This window comes from Leucoraja erinacea, unplaced genomic scaffold (genome assembly GCF_028641065.1).
Source record: "Leucoraja erinacea ecotype New England unplaced genomic scaffold, Leri_hhj_1 Leri_1571S, whole genome shotgun sequence".
In the NCBI taxonomy this organism is placed as follows: domain Eukaryota; kingdom Metazoa; phylum Chordata; class Chondrichthyes; order Rajiformes; family Rajidae; genus Leucoraja; species Leucoraja erinaceus.
Window position 1 is genome coordinate 285 of NW_026575860.1, and position 13,017 is coordinate 13,301.

Below are 13,017 nucleotides of genomic sequence, written 5' to 3' on the forward strand. Positions count from 1 at the left end.
CCTTTCTGTACAGGTCACACCTTCCGCAAAAGAAGTCCCAATGATCCAGAAACTTGAATCCCTGCCCTCTGCACCAATCCTTCAGCCACGCATTTATCCTCCACCTCGCTCCATTCCTACTCTCACTGTCGCGTGGCACAGGCAGTAATTCTGAGATGGTTACTTTTTTGGTCCTTTTCCTTAACTCTCCTCCCAACTCCCTAAATCCTCCCTTCAGGACCTCTACCCTTGTTTTACCTATGTCATTGGTACCTATATGTACCACGACCTCAGGCTCCTCTCCCTCTCATTTCAGGATATCGGACGCGTTGAGACACATCCGAGACCCTGGCACCAGGGAGGCAGACTACCATCCGGGTCTCCCGACTGCGTCCACAGAATCGACTATCCGACCCCCTAACTATCGAGTCCCCAATTACTATTGCCCTCCTCTTGTTATCCCTACCTTTCTGAGCAACAGGGCCGGTCTCTGTGCTGGAGGCCCGGCCGCTGTCGCTACCCCCGGGCAGGCTGCCCCCCCCCCCCCCCCCCAACCGTACTCACACAGGATTACTTATTTTCAAGGTGTACAGACACGGGTGTACTCGTTCGTCCCTGCCTCTGCCCCTTGCCCTTCCTAGGCGTGACCCACATGTCTCTCTCCCGTGGTTTTAGAGTGACCACCTCCCTATAACTCATCTCTATGACCTCCTCACTCTCCCTGACCAGACAGAGGTCATCGAGCTGCTGCTCCAGGATCCTAATACGGCCCTTAGGAGCCCCATCTCGATGCACCTGGCGCAGACGTGGACGTCTGGAGGGCTATCCGACTCCATGACCTCCCACATCTGACATCCAGAACAGTAAATTGCCCTAGCCCTCATTCTCCCGCCTTACCCTGGATACAAGTACAATACAATACAAACTGCTGGGAGAAATCAGCAGGGATCTGACTCACAATCAGCTGCTCTCTCTAGAATAATCAGCTGCACCCAATCTAGAATAGCCTGCTCTCTCGTTGGTTCCTCTACATGTTGGTTTAGAAAACTATCCCTCATACATTCCAAGAAAACCTCTTCCTCAGCACCCTTGCCAATTTGATTCACCCAATCTATATGTAGATTGAAGTCACCCATTATAACTGTTTTCCCTTTGTTGCAAGCATTACTAATTTCCTGTTTGATGCCATCCCTTCAAACAACTCATCACATTTTCATGTCCTTTCATTTCCATTGCAATTTCAGTTTCAAGCATAGGACAGGCCAAACAACTCATCTCAATTTTATTTCATTTCCATTGCCATTTCAGTTTCAAACACTTTGTTTTTTTGCTTAAGGTTGCTGCATCTGCAATTCCCACTGTTCCCCTCTATGTACTCTGCGGGTTAAATCTTCAACCTGCTCAAATACATTTGTCAGAAGTGATTTGCCTTCATTAAAGCATGTTAACATGGTCTGATTTGTTATAGCTTTCTCAAATAATTAGATGTCTTAAATTATTATTAAACCTATCATCTTGTTGACAATAGTTCTTAAATGAAATGGCCCAATGGTTGATGTAAGACATTCTGAAATTTAAGTAATAAGTAAGTTAGTTAAGTTAGTAACATGTTTAACCCAAGAGTTTAAATAATAAGGAAGCCAGTTGGGGTAAAATGGTCAACAAAGGACGAGAAGGGATCTGATTGAAACACATAAGATTGTTAAGGGGCTGGGCACGCCAGAGGCAGGAAACATATTCCCGATGTTGGGGGAGCCCAGAACCAGGGGCTACAGTTTAAGAATATGAAGTAAGCCATTCAGAATGGAGACGAGGAAACACTTTTTCCTCAGAGAGTGGTGAGTCTGTGGAATACCCTGCCTCAGAGGGCGCTGGAGGCAGGTTCTCTGGATGCTCTCATGAGATAGCTAGATAGGACTTAAAAATAGCGTAGTCAGGGGATATAGCGAGAAGGCAGGAACGGGGTACTGATTGGGGATGATCAGCCATGATCACATTGAATGGCGGTGTTGGCACGAAGGGCCGAATGGTATACACCTGCACCTATTGTCTATTGTCTAACATATAGAAAGTAAATTGCACTGGGTGATACTGGGAAAGGCAATTATAGATTCAGAAAATGTTTACATTGTAAAGCATAGCTGGCCGGATAATGAAAAATATAGGAGTTTGTAAACCTGGCTGGGGCTAATAAGACTCACCAGGAAATAACATAAGGCTTTAATTGTACCCATTTTGCAGAGAAGATTAAAAATGACTGGGGAAAAACAAGGATGTAAGACTGCGAAGAGAAGTTGATCATCTATTAATTATCCCCAAAAAGTAAAATGCCCATATAACTGTTGTGTCGCGAGTGTTTTAAAGATTTGCTAGCTGATTTGCATTTTCAATGATGTGAATCATTGAAATGCTTTGTGTTGTATCAGTGTATTACACCACATCCTGAATATAATGGCGTGTTTGAGAAACTCACCACCACTGTACGGGATATTCTTTGTGACTGTGCCATACTGAGCTGTAATTATAGAGAGCAGTACAGCACATGAATGGACCCTTCGGCCCACAATATTTGTGCATAAAAATATTTGAGTATCGGCTGAAGTAACCCACTCATCCATTCCTCTCCCTACCTTGTACTCTTGCTCACTGAAATATCTCTTGTATGCTAGAACGAAGATGACATTCTTCACCGCCTCTTGAATCGCCTCTTCCAGCCTCTCGCGATAGTGATTTGTCAAATCCAGCAGCTGCGAATCATCACACCTTTCCAGGAGCTCCGTCATCGAAGACATTGGAGGAGCTGTGATGAATAAAAATAATGGTATTATCAAGGGTTGTCTGTTTTCCTCCACCGATAGCTGCACTTGGAGTATCACCACCCCACTCTGCTAAAATACAGACCACATGACGGAGAGTTGTTTGGCCTGCCAAGTGCGTGAAACTGAAGTGGCAATGGAAATGCAATGGAAATTAAAATTAAATGAGTTGTTTGGCTTGCCCTGTGCTTGAAACTGAAATGGAAATGGAATTGCCTTATATTGTATAATATTGTATAATATTGTTTTAACTGTATTATATAATATTGTATTATACTGTATAATAGTGTATAATATTGTCTTATATTGTATAATATTGTATTATACTGTATTATATTATATTGTATTATATTGTATAATATTGTCTTATATTGTATAATATTTTATTATATGGTATTATATTGTATATTAATGTATTATCGTGTATACTATTGTATAATATTGAGGGAAATGGGCCTCAATGGCAGGTAGGATTGGTGCAGCTGGGACATGTTGGCCGGTGTGGGCAAGTTGGACAGAAGGGCCTGTTTCCACGATGTAAACTGGAAATAACAACTGGAAGATTCGTGCTTTTAATCTGCGTATGATCACTCCTTCCTGCCTGTGCAGTAATGGCAGGGTGACTTCAGTAAGTGTCTACTTTGAAATTTCTGGAAATCCTATTATAAAACTTATTTTTTTGCCACTTTGAATGTTGTTTCACATAGATGAACATCTCTACTATGGGAAAAATATGTTTGGCGCAATCTTTTGGAGAATTTCATTTATTTTTGCCTCTTCTTTTTCCAGGTTGCCCATTGCATTCAGTCATATCCGTCGCATTTTTTGATGAATAACACTGCAATATATAACTGATTTAAGAAAATAATAGCAATTTTTTTGTCGCGGTCTTTCAAATTATAGTATCTTCCTCAAATAAACCACAGAAAAAATATTTTTTCATTCGTTAATAACGCATTAATTTTAAACCTTCTTAACAGTTTACTGCCGAAAAGTGGTGATTTTCAGCAAGAATGGTAACCTTCACGTAACTTTTCACCAACTTCGCCTAAAACAATATTAACTTCAGATGAGTAGGCAGAGGCATACTGTTCATTTATCAATTGCAATTGATAATTATGGCCATTGTCGTATTATTTTACACATTATAAGCATAAACTCGTGTGATGTATGTGACTCGGCATGGTGGAGATGATCAAGTTTGGGAGCATCACGTGATGGAGAAGACGAAAACTATCTTTAGGATTAGGGTTCGGGCTAGCGCTGGGGCTGGGGCTGGGGTTGGAGCTGCGGCTGGGGCTGGGTCTCGGGCTAGGATTAGGGTTAGGGTTTGGGTTAGGGTTGGGGCTATAGGGTTAGGGCTAGGGTTGGGGCTGGGCTCGGGCTGGAGCTGGGATTAGGGTTAGGTGTGGGGTTAGGGTTGGGGCTAAGGACGGGCTAGGGATGGGGCTAGGACTGGGGCTAGGACTGGGGCTCGGATTGGGGTTAGGGTTGGGGTTACGGTTGGGGCTAGGCTTTGGGCTAGGGATGGGGCTCGGGCTAGGATTATGGTTAGGGTTGGGGCTAGGGTTGTGGCTAGGGTTGTGGCTAGGGTTGGGGCTCGGGCTAGGATTATGGGTAGGGTTGGGATTAGAGTTGGGGCTAGGCTAGGATTACGGTCAGGTTTGGGGCTAGGGTTGGGGTTAGGGTTGGGGCAGGGGCTAGGATTACATATCCCCAGTTTCCAGGTCCAGCAGCTCCTCCAGCCCCATCTCCATCACCATCTCCAGCTCCAGCCGGACACAAGGCCGTTGTATCTTCCCGTGACCCGATGTCCCTCTGTACGCCCGGCCTTCGTTAGCTCTTGTTCCCCGGGGAGGGGGGGGGTCAAGGGCCGAAGAGGGCCGGGCGTACAGAAGGACATCGCGTCACGGGAACATGCGACGGCTGCGGCGGCTTTAAGTCCGGCTGAAGATGGAGATGGAGCTGGATGGAGATCGAGGGTTAAGTTGCGGATGTGGCCGTGACGGGAATGGTGGGCCGAGCCTTTAGCCCAGGATGGCCTCGCCGGAAGCTCATGCCTGGCCATATCGTTTGGACGAACAGCACATGGTACGATTTGTTCTCCAGAACAAATCAAAAAAGAACGAATTTTTAAAATGTTCGAAGTGTTCAGTACCGTTCGGAGATAACGTCGAATAAAGTTACGTATTCGCTATGCAGCAAGACACGGAGGTTCCTCACGCTTCTCGTCCCCCGAATAGGGTGAATTTCACAAGGTATGGGACTTTTGAATTCAGCGGTCTTTTGAGGTCGGAATTTCGCGTCTACTCTATGTATAGCCATGTGGGATGGCTCAACAAAGGTAGGTGACGGTAAATGACTCCAATCACCAGGACAAGGATTTTTTGAAAAAAACGGTAAGATTTACAATGTTATCAAGAATAGTGGACTTTTTTAGGGGTGATTAATATTTTAATTATTATTACCTAGCGTTTAAAAGTATTCTCATTTCAGATAGATCCCCCATTAAATAAATATGCAGACTTGAAATTGCATAAGTTACCATCGGGACATGCGGTTTTCCGGGGGGGGGGGGGGGGGGGGTCATCGAACATCGGGGGGGGGGGGGGGGGGGGGGGGAATCGATGATCATTTAGGGTTTATTTCTCTTTATTATTATTATGATGTTTATTAAATATATAGAAAAAGAAAAAATGGGAGAGAATTACGGATTTTCCTTATATACAACATCAAAGTAGCGGGACTTACTGAAGACACTTACTGAAGAATCACCTGGCAACGGAGGTTGGACATTGGAAAAGAAAGAAATTGCCATTACAGTTTGAATGCTTGTTATTTTGCGATAATCAGATCATTCTGTTCCAAGTATTCCTGATTTTGGCCATTCAGTTATCTGCCAAAATTGTGATCACTTGACCAAGCATTTCTACGGCCGCAACTGGATTTGCACCAGTATTTCTGGATGATTACTTAACATGTTATAACCATATAGCCATATAACAATTACAGCACGGAAACAGGCCATCTCGACCCTTCTAGTCCGTGCCGAACACATAATCTCCCCTAGTCCCATATACCTGCGCTCAGACCATAACCCTCCATTCCCTTCCCATCCATATAACTATCCAATTTATTTTTAAATGATAAAAACGAACCTGCCTCCACCACCTTCACTGGAAGCTCATTCCACACACAGCTACCACTCTCTGAGTAAAGAAGTTCCCCCTCATGTTACCCCTAAACTTCAGTCCCTTAATTCTCATGTCATGTCCCCTTAGGCGATGTTAGGCGGAGAAATTACATTTCAAGTTTAATCCTGATAAGGGCATGTTGACGCATGTTGGAGGGATAAATAAAACCAGGAATGACAAGGGCCTAGAGACCACTGAGCAACACCCGTTCAAATCCATAGACCCCTAAAGTCAGCAGTGCACTAAGACAACATTTAGCATTCTTGTCGTTAGCTGCAGCATAGAGTGCAAGTTCAGGGAGGCACTTTATATAGTTACAAATGCATAGGAAGTCTTAAGTTGGAGGAGTGGGTACAATTCTGATCTCCATACTGTGGGAAGAATTCAGAGGGAATCCATCGGGATATTGCTCGGAAATGAATATTTCAGTTTTCAACAGAGACTGGCTGGTTGAATTTGTGTTCATTTATGTTGTTGAGGACAAGCAGCGATCAGATAGAGAAATAAATAGCAATGAGAAAAGACGATGGCAAAAAATACTTTATCGTAGACGTGCCCATGACCTGGGGAGGAGGGAGATGCATGGATTGAGGTCAGGACTTTACAGGATGATCTCTGGAGAAGAATCGTTCACCAGTGGATGGCCACAGTTTGGACACACTGTCTGGCATGGTGTTGGAATCAGTACCATATAACCATATAACCATATAACAATTACAGCACGGAAACAGGCCATCTCGGCCCTACAAGTCCGTGCCGAACAAATTTTTCCCCCCCTTAGTCCCACCTGCCTGCACTCATACCATAAACCTCCATTCCCTTCTCATCCATATGCCTATCCAATTTATTTTTAAATGATACCAATGAACCTGACTCCGCCACTTCCACTGGAAGCTCATTCCACACCGCTACCACTCTCTGAGTAAAGATCCATGCTTACCTCTGGTTCACCCTACATGCTTCACCCTGCCAACTCCTTTTTATGTCTGCTCGAGCCTGCAATTTCTACAAGTTTCTACAAGTTTAATAACACCATTTCCTTACTCACCAGTACTCTCACATTATTTTGGCAGCACCTGGATAAGCATTCAAATTGTAAATGGATATTAGACAACAAACCTAGGAATGCTGGACATTGATATTCTGACTTTACTTTTGTGATAACATAAACCAAAATGTGATGATTTATCACATAGTTCCTGATTCAGTCCACATGTGACTATGCTGTCTGTGCAGATGTAAATTGTCTCTGCTCAGCCCCTTTCCTATTGCCACTTTTTTGTTAACCTCAGTGTTTACAACAGCTCCGCCCATTGTCAGGGCAACATTTATAATTCACAGAAGGCTCTACAAACCTTTCTGTTGACTTGATGTAGACGTCACTGTATCTCCTCCCCTATCTTCAGCCATGATGATTCAAGAGTTCCAAACTGCTGTGGTTCTGGAATGAACAATATGAAGATATCCGTCAAGCAACAATTGAATGTGAAGGAAACCGCCACATGGTGAACCAACAGACACAATATCTGATCCTATCAACCCGTCCTCCCAAGGTCATCGACTATCTGATCTCAAACAACGTCCGATAAACCATCTGAGAGTCCAAATTCAACGCATTAACTAATTCCTCGTGTCTATTCAAAACGTTATCTCCTCAGAGAACTGGAAGATGATTGCATCCTTTTGCCTGAAAGCCGACAGAAAGTGAGTGTTTAATTCCCCTAACAATTACTCACGGAGCTTTTTAAACTCTTCATTGTCTGCCTGCTTTACGTGATGTTAGAGGGATCCAGGTTTTAGTCTGGAGCGGGAAGTTACTGAGAGGAAGTGGCAAAATAATGTAATTATCGGATGTCTTCAGAAGTGGAAACATGAAGTGAGTTCTGCATCTACTTTGGATAAATTATTAACTGACGGAGTATATGATCATCATTGAACCGAGACAACAAAAACACTTCCCAATGTTCCCACTTTGCTACAAACACCATATTCTTTACTTCCACTGACCTATCCACGTAAACTTCTCTCCTTTCCCGGCCAAAGTGCCGTGTCCTTAGTCCAGAGTAAAGGTGCGGGGAATCATAACGTTGTAACAGACAACAGCAGGAACACGCATGTCACCAGTGCAAGCACAATTATAACCCCACGCTACTGATTCCTGGCTGGGCCGCTGATATGAAATATAATGTGATATGCTGTATAATGTGGTTAAATATGAGATGATCAACTTTGGTGGCAAGAACAGGAAAGTAGACTATGATCTGAATGGTGGCCGATTAGGAAAAGGGGAGATGCAACACCAGTCATTGAAAGTAGGCATGTAGGTGTAGCAGGCAGTGAAGAAAGCGAAAGGTATGTTAGCATTCATAGCAAAGGAATTTGAGTATAGGAGCAGGGAGCTTCTACTCCAGTTGTACAGGGGCTTGATGAGATCACACCTAGAGTATTGCGTACAGTTTTGGTCTCCTAATCTGAGGAAATACATTCTTGCCATAGAGGGAGTACAGAGAAGGTTCACCAGACTGATTCCTGGGATGGCAGGATTTCACATGAAGAAAGACTGGATCGACTCGGCTTGTACTGGCTAGAATTTAGAAGATTGAGGAGGCGATTCTTATAGAAACATACAACATTTTTAAGAGGTTGGACAGTCTAGATGCATGAAGATTGTTCCAGATGTTGGGGAAGTCCAGGACACGGGGTCACAGTTTAAGGATAAGGGGGAAGTCTTTTAGGACCGAGATGAGAAAAAAAAATTCTCACAGAGAGTGGTGAATCTGTGGAATTCTCTGCCACAGAAAGTAGTTGAGGCCAGTTCATTGGCTATATTTAAGAGGGAGTTAGATGTGGCCCTTGTGGCTAAAGGGATCAGGGGGTAGGGAGAGAAGGCAGGTACGGGATACTGAGTTGGATGATCAGCCATGATCATATTAAATGGCGGCGCAGGCTCGAAGGGCCGAATGGCCTACCCCTGCACCTATTTTCTATGTTTCTATGAATGTCATTTTACTGTTTAAATATTAATTGGAAACAAAGAGCAGAAATAAATCTGCGCTGAGATAGTCTCGCCTTAATTCCACAAGGGTCTGTTGACTGCGCACGGATGATTTTAAACTAGTTTCCTCTTTGCTTCATTGCAGCTAGTCAGGTGATGATTGATTTGCGAGGTGCGGCTGTACTTCTGTGAGATGCAGCGCTCAGTACCTGTGGGCAAGCAGCTGCCTGTCCACCAAAGATCTTACCTGTCCACAGCAAAGTGGATTCCAGCCCTCACATTCCTCACATCAGGGAGCGGTCTCGCTGCTGAAACCAAGACCAACCGGTTTGACAATCTACCACTATAAACAGTGAATCAAGTTTTTTTTTTAATTTCCTGTTAACCCTTTCTGCTGATAGGGATACAGTAACATGGATATGCTTTGAATACAACCTGTAGGAATTGTGTCTGCGGCATTCCTGGACAAGTCTCCGCCGCCCTCCTGCCCGCTGTTACTCACTCTGGCTATTTAATAGTTATTAAATAAAGACTGGTGACAGAAGTCTCCTCTCCAGAACTCAGTTCACATATCTCCACCCTCGTGAGGGATTATTTCAACATGGATACAATTTAAACGAACAGGAATATTGTTGATTTTCTCTTCAACGTGAGCCTATGGCGCTTCCCTTCTCTCTCCGTGTTCACGTCTGATACCAGATCAAGCCACATACATGAACTGTTCTGGTGAATCGGAGAACACGTTTGTCTTTGTGGGTTGTTTTAGTTTCTCTCGGGTGATCTCGGGTTGGTTTCTCGGGTGCAGGATGGAGACGGATAATCGCCCAGCGTAACGTGTTCATCCGGCAATGATCTGAAGAGTTCGCTCTCCACTCATCGTCCAGGAACTGTTGGAACCGGATCACAAACCCGCTCAGCTGGGGTTACAGTGGAAGTGGATTAGAATGGGTTAAATTCCAATGAGCCAAGTGTCCAGTGACTGCTCAGTAATGTGTGTGTGGGAGCGGAAAATACCCGGACTTGGTTGACTGCTGGCTACTGGGGGAAACAGCGGTCAAAACGATTACGAATAAAGTTGCATTGGATGCCGCAGACAGAATCCCTCCAGGTGATGTTAAAATCCGCATCTGTTCCTGCATTGCCAGCAACAGGAAGGGTTAACTAGAATTGACTCGGGCCCGAGGTGAAGGTGGATTGCCGCAGTCCCGGTTGCACCCATCCTCACAGAGCGACCGGACCAGTGGTCCAGGACAGGTGAGAAAGCGGCAAGAAGGAGAGGGGGCCAAATGGAAGAGACATTGGCAGCAACATCAAAGCAAACCTTACCTCACCGTCGCAATGATTTTCTGCCTGGATTTCCGTGTAGATTTCACAACGTCTGTCTTTGCTCTTGCATTCGGACCAATGGGGCGGGGGGGTGTTTTTTGCTTTAAATTCAACGAATCCCAAGCTGCGAATCTGATCAGCTCCATTGTATTGGGAGATTCTCAGCTCCGCCCTGTGTGTGAAAGATGCTACCCAAAGATGACAGAGCCGACCCGCTGTATGATCCGTGGTCAAAACGTGGCGCTGAACCAAAGCCGAAGAGACAGACAGACGTCAGGCAGAGCCGTGGTAGTCGGGGACTCCATCGTGAGGGGGACATACAGGGGGTTCAGCGGCAACAGATGGGAGTCAAGGATGACGTGTTGCCTCCCTGGTGCCAGGATCCAGGACGTCATGGACCCATTGTAGAGCATCCTCAAGGGTGAAGGTGAGCAGCCGGAAGTGGTCCCGCATGACGTCGGGACGAAGAGGACAGAGATTCCACAACGTGACTTTATCTAAATGACATCAAGTTGGGAAACGGGAAGTACAACGGGATCTGGGGGGTCCTTGTACATCAGTCTATGAAAATAATCATGCAGGTACAGCAGGCAGTGAAGAAAACAAATGGCATGATGGCCTTTATAACAAGAGGAATCGAATATAAGAGCAAAGCGGTCCTTCTGCAGTTGTACAAACCCCTAGTGAGACCACACCTGGAGTATTGTGTACAGTTTTGGTCTCCTAATTTGAGGAAGGACATTCTTGCTATAGAGGGAGTGCAGCGTAGGTTTACAGGGTTAATACCCGGGATGGCGGGACTGTCATATGCTGAGACAATGGAGCAGCTGGGCTTGTACACTCTGGACTTTAGAAGGATGAGAGGGTATCTCATTGAAACATGTAAGATTGTTAAGGGTTTGGACACGCTAGAGGCAGGAAACATGTTCCCGATTTTGGGGTAGTCCAGAACCAGGGGCCACTGTTTAAGAATAAGGAGGAAGCCATTTAGAACGGAGACGAGGAAACACTTTTTTCTCACAGAGAGCGGTGAGTCTGTGGAATTATTCGCCTCAGGAGGCAGGTTTCGAGAGAGAGCTAGATGGGGCTCTTAAAATAGCGGAGTCAGGGGATATGGAGAGAAGGCAGGAACGGGGTACTGATTGGGGATGATCAGCTCTGATCACATTGAATGGCGGTGCTGGCCCGAAGGGCCGAATGACCTACTCCTGCACATATTGTCTATTGACATCAGAGAACTCGGAAGGCGGCTGAAAAGCAGGACCTCCAGGTTGATTATCTCGGATGTTCTTCCAGTTCCTTGTGCTGGTGAGGGAAGGAACAGGGAGACAGAGGATCTCAATGTGTGGCTGAGGAGCTGGTGCAGGGAGCAGGGATTTAGATTCTTAGACCATTGGGGTCTGTTTTGGGGTAAGGGTGAATAGTACAAAAGGGACGGGTTGCAGGCGGGGGACCAGCATTCTGACAGGCAGGTTTGCCACTGCCACACCGGTAGTTAAATCTTAATAGTGAGTGGGGAGGAAACAAATTGGAAATACAAGAATGGAGTTAAAGGGAAAGAGAGTATAGGAAAAGTTGAGAAAGACACCAGAATGAATGGGACAGAAAACTCACAAAGGGATAGGAGAGTATGGCCAAGTGAAATATAAATCGATGTGAAAGGTGAGGTGAATAATGGACTAAAAGTATTATATATGAATGCACGAAGTATAAGAAGTAAAGTGGACGAGCTTGAGGCTCAGCTAGAGATTGGTAGATATGACATTGTGGGGATTACAGAGACATGGCTGCAGGAGGATCATGGCTGGGGACTGAATATTCAGGGTTATACATCCTATAGAAAGGACAGGCAGGTGGGAAAGTTCTGTTGGTGAGGGATGAAGTTCAGTCCCTTGCGAGGGGTGACATAGGGACTGACGACGCAGAGTCGCTGTGGATAGAATTGAGACGTTGTAAATGTAAGAAGATACTAATGGGAATTATCTACAGGCCCCCAAATAGTAGCCTGGATATAACGTGCAAGTTGCAGCAGGAGTTCAAATTGGCATGTAACAAAGGTAATGCCACGGAGTTTGTGGGAGATTTCAATATGCAGGTAGACTAGGAAAATCAGGTTGGTTCTGGACCACAAGAAAGGGAGTTTGTGGAATGCCTCCGAGATGTATTCTTAGAGCAGCTAGTACTGGAGCCTACCAGAGGGAACGAAATTCTGGATTTAGTGTTGTCTAATGAACCAGATGTAATGAAGGAACTCAAGGTAAAGGACCCGCTTGGATGTAGTGACAATAATAGTAAGATTAAACGAGAACTTACCAGTTTGAAGTTTGATCTGTATTTTATGAGGAGGAACGTTGACGGAATACGTGAAGAACCCCGCTTACGACGCATGCGTGTCGTCCTTCAAAGCAGCGGTGTGAGGTCACAGAAGCACTATAATGACTTAATATAGTAAGATTATCAAAGATATACCAGTTTAAGATATGACTAATCGAGGGTGGGAGCGGAGGGCACGTATTCCCTCAACGTTCCTCCTCATAAAATACAGATCAAACTTCAAACTGGTAAGTTCTCGTTTAATCTTACTATTTTACTTCGGAGTCACGTGAGTGACTACGTGAAGATTTCAAAGCTCTGTGACCTCATGCTGTGGAACGAGTCCATGCTTCACAACTGCCTTGGTTGTGGGAAGAATGATGTTAACATCATT

General features: G+C 44.9%; 1 long non-coding RNA gene across 1 annotated transcript; it reads right to left on the reverse strand.

Annotated features, from left to right (window-relative positions):
* Nucleotides 1-530: 530 nt before the first annotated feature.
* LOC129715981 (uncharacterized) lies at nucleotides 531-12,740 on the reverse strand. The gene is made up of 3 exons (XR_008726578.1): nucleotides 10,311-12,740; nucleotides 7,345-7,430; nucleotides 531-2,779 (listed from the first exon to the last, which is right to left on the reverse strand). It is a non-coding gene; the product is annotated as an uncharacterized LOC129715981 (long non-coding RNA).
* Nucleotides 12,741-13,017: the final 277 nt, after the last annotated feature.